Source organism: Lissotriton vulgaris, chromosome 1_1 (assembly GCF_964263255.1).
Source record: "Lissotriton vulgaris chromosome 1_1, aLisVul1.2, whole genome shotgun sequence".
Taxonomy (NCBI): Eukaryota; Metazoa; Chordata; class Amphibia; order Caudata; family Salamandridae; genus Lissotriton; species Lissotriton vulgaris.
Window position 1 is genome coordinate 184,938,878 of NC_141685.1, and position 6,388 is coordinate 184,945,265.

Here is a 6,388-nt window from a genome sequence, read left to right on the forward strand (position 1 = left end):
TTGCTGAAATAAATAAGATTGTGGCATGTTCAAAGGAATTTTTATGTAAATTTCTCTGTATGATTAAATAGGTCTTAAATATGTCTTCATTAGTTTCAACAATAGTAATAAATGCGATGCTTTTATAATCAATTAAAAATTGTATATCCACATTCCAGTATTTTCCATTTAAGTAATTTAAATTTCTTTACATCCGACAGAAAGCAATCCTTGATTACACAAAATGCTTAAGAATAATGAAGATAATACTGTAAATCTGCAAAAGCAAAGTCCGAAACATTGAGTTCCAGTATTCAGCAAAACATAAGTGCCGACAGAGGCAGCCGAACCTGAACATAAAACTGACAGATCCTGGAAGTACCGTCCAGGGCAATTCAGTGGTTCTACGAGTCTCAGCGGTGCACCTCCGTGCCTCAAGATGAAGAAATGACCTGTAGAAAATTAAGGCAACACTGATCAACCACTTCTTGTGTAAACATGTCCAATACCAGCTCTGATCATGAGGTGGTTACAGCAGTGCTCTGCTTCCTAAAGTGATATCAGACCACCATTCAGTGCTGGAGGTGTATTGTAAACTCTTTCAAGCCATTCCATAGCAACCAGCGAAAAGCACAGTTAACTGAAAGTTAAAAGAAATGGGGGTTCTGCTATATAAAACACAGAGTACTGTCCCAGTGTCCACCGACCAGAAGGACGATAGATCTTTACTCGCAAGCTTGCAGAGTCATTATCCTTTCTAAAGACAGTCGACCACAAAGAAGCCTTACACGTGTTATGAGTGTGGCGAGTATTTGGTGACCTTTGCACTTTAAAGTTTATTCAGAAAGCAAACAAGCGAAATACCACACACATACATGGAGTGTGAAAATAACACAAGTGCTTTATCGGTCATGTTGGCCCTTCAGACAGCACAGTCAAGAGATGTAGAAAAATGCATACCCGACTCAGGGACACTAACCAAGAAGGAAAAAACATATACTTGCAGTGGATGTGGAAGTAGTTTTATTTCCTCTTCAGGATTAATGTATCATCAAAAAACACACTCAGGGGAAAAACCATATCATTGCAGTGAAAGTGAAAGTAGTTTTAGGAAATCGGCAACATTAAGGAATCATCAGCGAACACACACAGGCGAAAAACCATTTAAGTGCAGTGAATGTGTTAAGCGCTTTAGTCGATTAACAGATTTAAAATACCATCAGAGAAATCACACAGGGGAAAAACCATACAAGTGCAGTGAATGTGTGAAGAGCTTTTGTCAATCATCGCACCTAAAACAGCTTCAGAAAACACGCACCGGGGAAAAACCATACCATTGCAGTGAATGTGGAAGTAGCTTTAGTGAATCTTCAACATTAAGGAATCATCAGCGAACACACACAGGGGAAAAACCATTTAAGTGCAGTGAATGTGTGAAGATCTTTAGTCGATTAACAGGCTTAAAATACCATCAGCGAATTCACACAGGGGAAAAACCATACAAGTGCAGTGAATGTATGAAGAGCTTTATTCGATCATCACACCTAAAACTCCATCAGAGAACACACACTGGAGAAAAACCATATCATTGCAGTGAATGTCTCAAGAGCTTTAGTCAATTATCAGTTCTAAAAATTCATCAGAGAACACACACTGGGGAAAAACCATTCAAGTGCAGTGAATGTGGAAGTAGTTTTAGGAATTCTACAACATTAAGGTATCATCAGCGAACACACACAGGGGAAAAACCATTTAAGTGCAGTGAATGTGTGAAGAGCTTTAGTCGATTAGCAGGCTTAAAATACCATCAGAGAAATCACACAGGGGAAAAACCATACAAGTGCAGTGAATGTGTGAAGAACTTTTGTCAATCATCACACCTAAAACAGCATCAGAAAACACACACCGGGGAAAAACCATACCACTGCAGTGAATGTGGAAGTAGTTTTACGAGATCAGCTAACCTCAGATGTCATCAGCGAACACACACAGGGGAAAAGCCATTCAAGTGCAGTAAATGTGGGAAGAGCTTTAGTCAATCTGCACACCTAAAACAACATAATCGAACACACACTGGCGAAAAACCATATCATTGCAGCGAATGTGGAAGTAGTTTTAGTTCCGCTTCAGGATTTATGTATCATCAGAAAACACACACTGGGGAAAAACCATACCACTGCAGTGAATGTGGAAGTAGCTTTAGTAACTCATCAACATTAATGTTTCATCAACGAACACACACTGGCGAAAAACCATACCATTGCAGTGAATGTGGAAGTAGTTTTAGTTCCGCTTCAGGATTTATGTATCATCAGAAAACACACACCGGGGAAAAACCATACCATTGCAGTGAATGTGGAAGTAGTTTTAGTTCCGCTTCAGGATTTATGTATCATCAGCGAACACACACTGGAGAAAAACCATACCATTGCAGTGAATGTGGAAGCAGTTTTACGGATTCATCTAACCTCAGACGTCATCAGCGAACACACACAGGGGAAAAGCCATTAAAGTGCAGTAAATGTGGGAAGAGCTTTAGTCAATCTGCAGAGCTAAAAAAACATTATCGAACACACACTGGCGAAAAACCATATCATTGCAGTGAATGTCTGAAGAACTTTAGTCAATTATCACACCTAAAAAAGCACCAGCGAACACACACAGGGAAAAACTATATTATTGCAGTGAACGTCTAAAGAGCTTTTTCACATTATCGTACCTAAAGCGGCATCAGAAACCACACACTGGGGAAAAACCATACAAGTGCAGTGAATGTGTGAAGAGATTTTGTTGCTTATCACACCTACATAAAAATCAGCGAACACACACAAAAGAAAAGCCATTCCAGTGCAGTGAATGTGTGAAGAGCTTCAGTCAGTCTTCAAACCTACAAAGACATCAGTGCGCACACCACTATCACTGATCCCACATAGAAATAAGCATAGAGCTGAGTGAATGTGGTAATAATGTAATTACATCATTCATAATACTGACCCATCCATTGGTGTGCATTGAACCAAAAACAGTGCAGTTATTGTGAGATGAAGGAATTATAGAAACTGATCAAATTACAAGAATGCGGGACATTCAAATACCAGCGGATACAAAGCAGAGGATAGAAGACTGAACTAGTAGGAAAGAAGAAAAACACATATATTTAAAAATTATAAAAGTGTCTATTGTCTGCTATTGTTTATTTCCCTACAGCTTGGAAAACCGTGAAACATCAGGAAACCCATTGAGAAACTAGCACAAAGTGGACTAAAAGTAAAGAAACATTGTTGGTTTTTATTCTGTGAGAGAGTTATAACAAAAGAAATCCAAGCACACCTGACCATGCTCCCTGTAAAATCAACTCCATGAACAATGCTTGGACTAACAAGGGTATTTTCAGCTAATTCTGGAGATTAGTGATAAAACACATAAACCCAACACACTCAAAACAATTTAACAAGCACAAACTGAAGATTCTTCAGAGCTGGCTATGGTTTTTGTCATTTTATGCATCATTAATGGTTCTGTGACAGTGGCCAGAGAACTGTGTAGAAAAGAAGAAGTGAAAGCAGGAGAATGTGAGCTGCAGCTCTCCGGGTTAACCCTCTCAGTGCATGACATTTACCTCTGAAGCAGGAGAATGTGAGCTGCAGCTCTCTGGGTTAACCCTCGCAGTGCATAACATTTACCTCTGAAGCAGGAGAATGTGAGCTGCAGCTCTCTGGGTTAACCCTCGCAGTGCGTGACATTTACCTCTGAAGAAGGAGAATGTGAGCTGCAGCTCTCTGGGTTAACCCTTGCAGTGCATGACATTTACCACTGAAGCAGGAGAATGTGAACTGCAGCTCTCCGGGTTAACCCTCGCAGTGCATGACATTTACCTCTGAAGCAGGAGAATGTGAGCTGCAGCTCTCTGGGTTAACCCTCGCAGTGCTGGCTTTTACCTCTGAAGCAGGAGAATGTGAGCTGCAGCTCTCCGAGTTAACCCTTGCAGTGCATGACATTTACCTCTGAAGCAGGAGAATGTGAGCGGCAGCTCTCTGGGTTAACCCTTGCAGTGCATGACATTTACCTCCGTAGCAGGAGAATGTGAGCTGCAGCTCTCCGAGTTAACTCTCGCAGTGCATGACATTTACCTTTGAAGCAGGAGAATGTGAGCTGCAGCTCTCTGGATTAACCCTCGCAGTGCATGACATTTACCTCTGTAGCAGGAGAATGTGAGCTGCAGCTCTCCGAGTTAATCCTCGCAGTGCATGACATTTACCTCTGAAGCAGGAGAATGTGAGCGGCAGCTCTCTGGGTTAACCCTTGCAGTGCATGACATTTACCTCTGTAGCAGGAGAATGTGAGCTGCAGCTCTCCGAGTTAACCCTCGCAGTGCATGACATTTACCTCTGAAGCAGGAGAATGTGAACTGCAGCTCTCTGGATTAACCCTCGCAGTGCATGACATTTACCTCTGTAGCAGGAGAATGTGAGCTGCAGCTCTCCGAGTTAACCCTCGCAGTGCATGACATTTACCTCTGAAGCAGGAGAATGTGAGCTGCAGCTCTCTGGATTAACCCTCGCAGTGCATGACATTTACCTCTAAAGCAGGAGAATGTGAGCTGCAGCTCTCTGGATTAACCCTCGCAGTGCATGACATTTACCTCTGAAGCAGGAGAATGTGTGCTGCAGCTCTCTGGATTAACCCTCGCAGTGCATGACATTTACCTCTGAAGCAGGAGAATGTGAGCTGCAGCTCTCCGAGTTAACCCTTGCAGTGCATGACATTTACCTCTGAAGCAGGAGAATGTGAGCGGCAGCTCTCCGGGTTAACCCTCGCAGTGCTGACATTTACCACTGAAGCAGGAGAATGTGTGCTGCAGCTCTCTGGGTTAACCCTCGCAGTGCTGACATTTACCTCTGAAGCAGGAGAATGTGAGCGGCAGCTCTCCGAGTTAACCCTTGCAGTGCATGACATTTACCACTGAAGCAAGAGAATGTGTGCTGCAGCTCTCTGGGTTAACCCTCGCAGTGCTGACATTTACCACTGAAGCAGGAGAATGTGAGCTGCAGCTCTCCGAGTTAACCCTTGCAGTGCATGACATGTACATCTGAAGCAGGAGAATGTGAGCGGCAGCTCTCTGGGTTAACCCTTGCAGTGCATGACATGTACATCTGAAGCTCTGATGTAGAACAAATGATGATAATTTCAACCATCATTCAATCAAATCTGAGGAGACAGAGAAGTTGAAACATTTAAGGTCTGGTTTAGATCTCGGCTGACGGGTTACTCCATCACAACGGTGACAGGTATTCCATCCGCAGAAATATGAATTCAATTATATCCAATGGGATTAATATTTTGGCGGACGGGATATTCATCACCGTTGTGACGGAGTAACCCAAGATCAGGCCCTTGGTTATCACAGGTTTCTGAAAGCTAGAGCTGCAGCTGTATGATACCCAGGCCGCGTACCTCACTTCAGAAGAGTGCAGGATCAATAATGAAGGTCGCAGAGCTGCAGCTGTATGATACCCAGGCCGCGTACCTCACTTCAGAAGAGTGCAGGATCAATAATGAAGGTCACAGAGCTGCAGCTGTGTGACACCCAGGCCGCGTACCTCACTTCAGAAGAGTGCAGGATCAATAATGAAGGTCACAGAGCTGCAGCTGTGTGATAACCCGGCCGATCACACTTTAGAAGAGTGCAGGATCAATAATGAAGGTCACAGAGCTGCAGCTGTGTGACACCCAGGCCGCGTACCCCACTTCAGAAGAGTGCAGGATCAATAATAAAGGTCACAGAACTGCAGCTGTCGATACTCAGGCCGCGTACCTCACTTCAGAAGAGTGCAGGATTAATAATGAAGGTCACAGAGCTGCAGCTGAGTGATAGCCAGGCTGAGTACTTCACTCTAGAAGTGTGCAGGATTAATAATGAAGGTCACAGAGCTGCAGCTGTGTGATAGCCAGGCCGAGCACGAGTCTTCGTTTCAGAAGAGTGCAGGACCAATAATGAAAGTCACAGAGCTGCAGCTGAGTGATAGCCAGGCCGAGTACCTCACTTCAGAAGAGTGCCGGATCAATAATGAAGGTCACAGAGCTGCAGCTGTGTGATAACCCGGCCGATCACACTTTAGAAGAGTGCAGGATCAATAATGAATGTCACAGAGCTGCAGCTGTGTGACAGCCAGGCCGCGTACCTCACTTCAGAAGAGTGCCGGATCAATAATGAAGGTCGCAGAGCTGCAGCTGTCTAATAGCCAGGCCGAGCACAAGGTGTCTGTTCAGCAGATACAAATTAATAATGAAACTCTCCGACCCACATGCTGTGTGATAGCCAGGGTGAGCACACAGCTTCTCTTCAGGAGAGTGAGGAATCAAATCAAATCAAATCAAATATCTTTATTCGGCACTTAAAAAGATACCA

The 6,388-nt window shown here is 43.6% G+C and overlaps 1 pseudogene; it reads left to right on the plus strand.

The window, feature by feature from the left end:
- Nucleotides 1-839: 839 nt before the first annotated feature.
- LOC147738107 (uncharacterized) lies at nucleotides 840-2,963 on the plus strand (annotated as a pseudogene).
- Nucleotides 2,964-6,388: the final 3,425 nt, after the last annotated feature.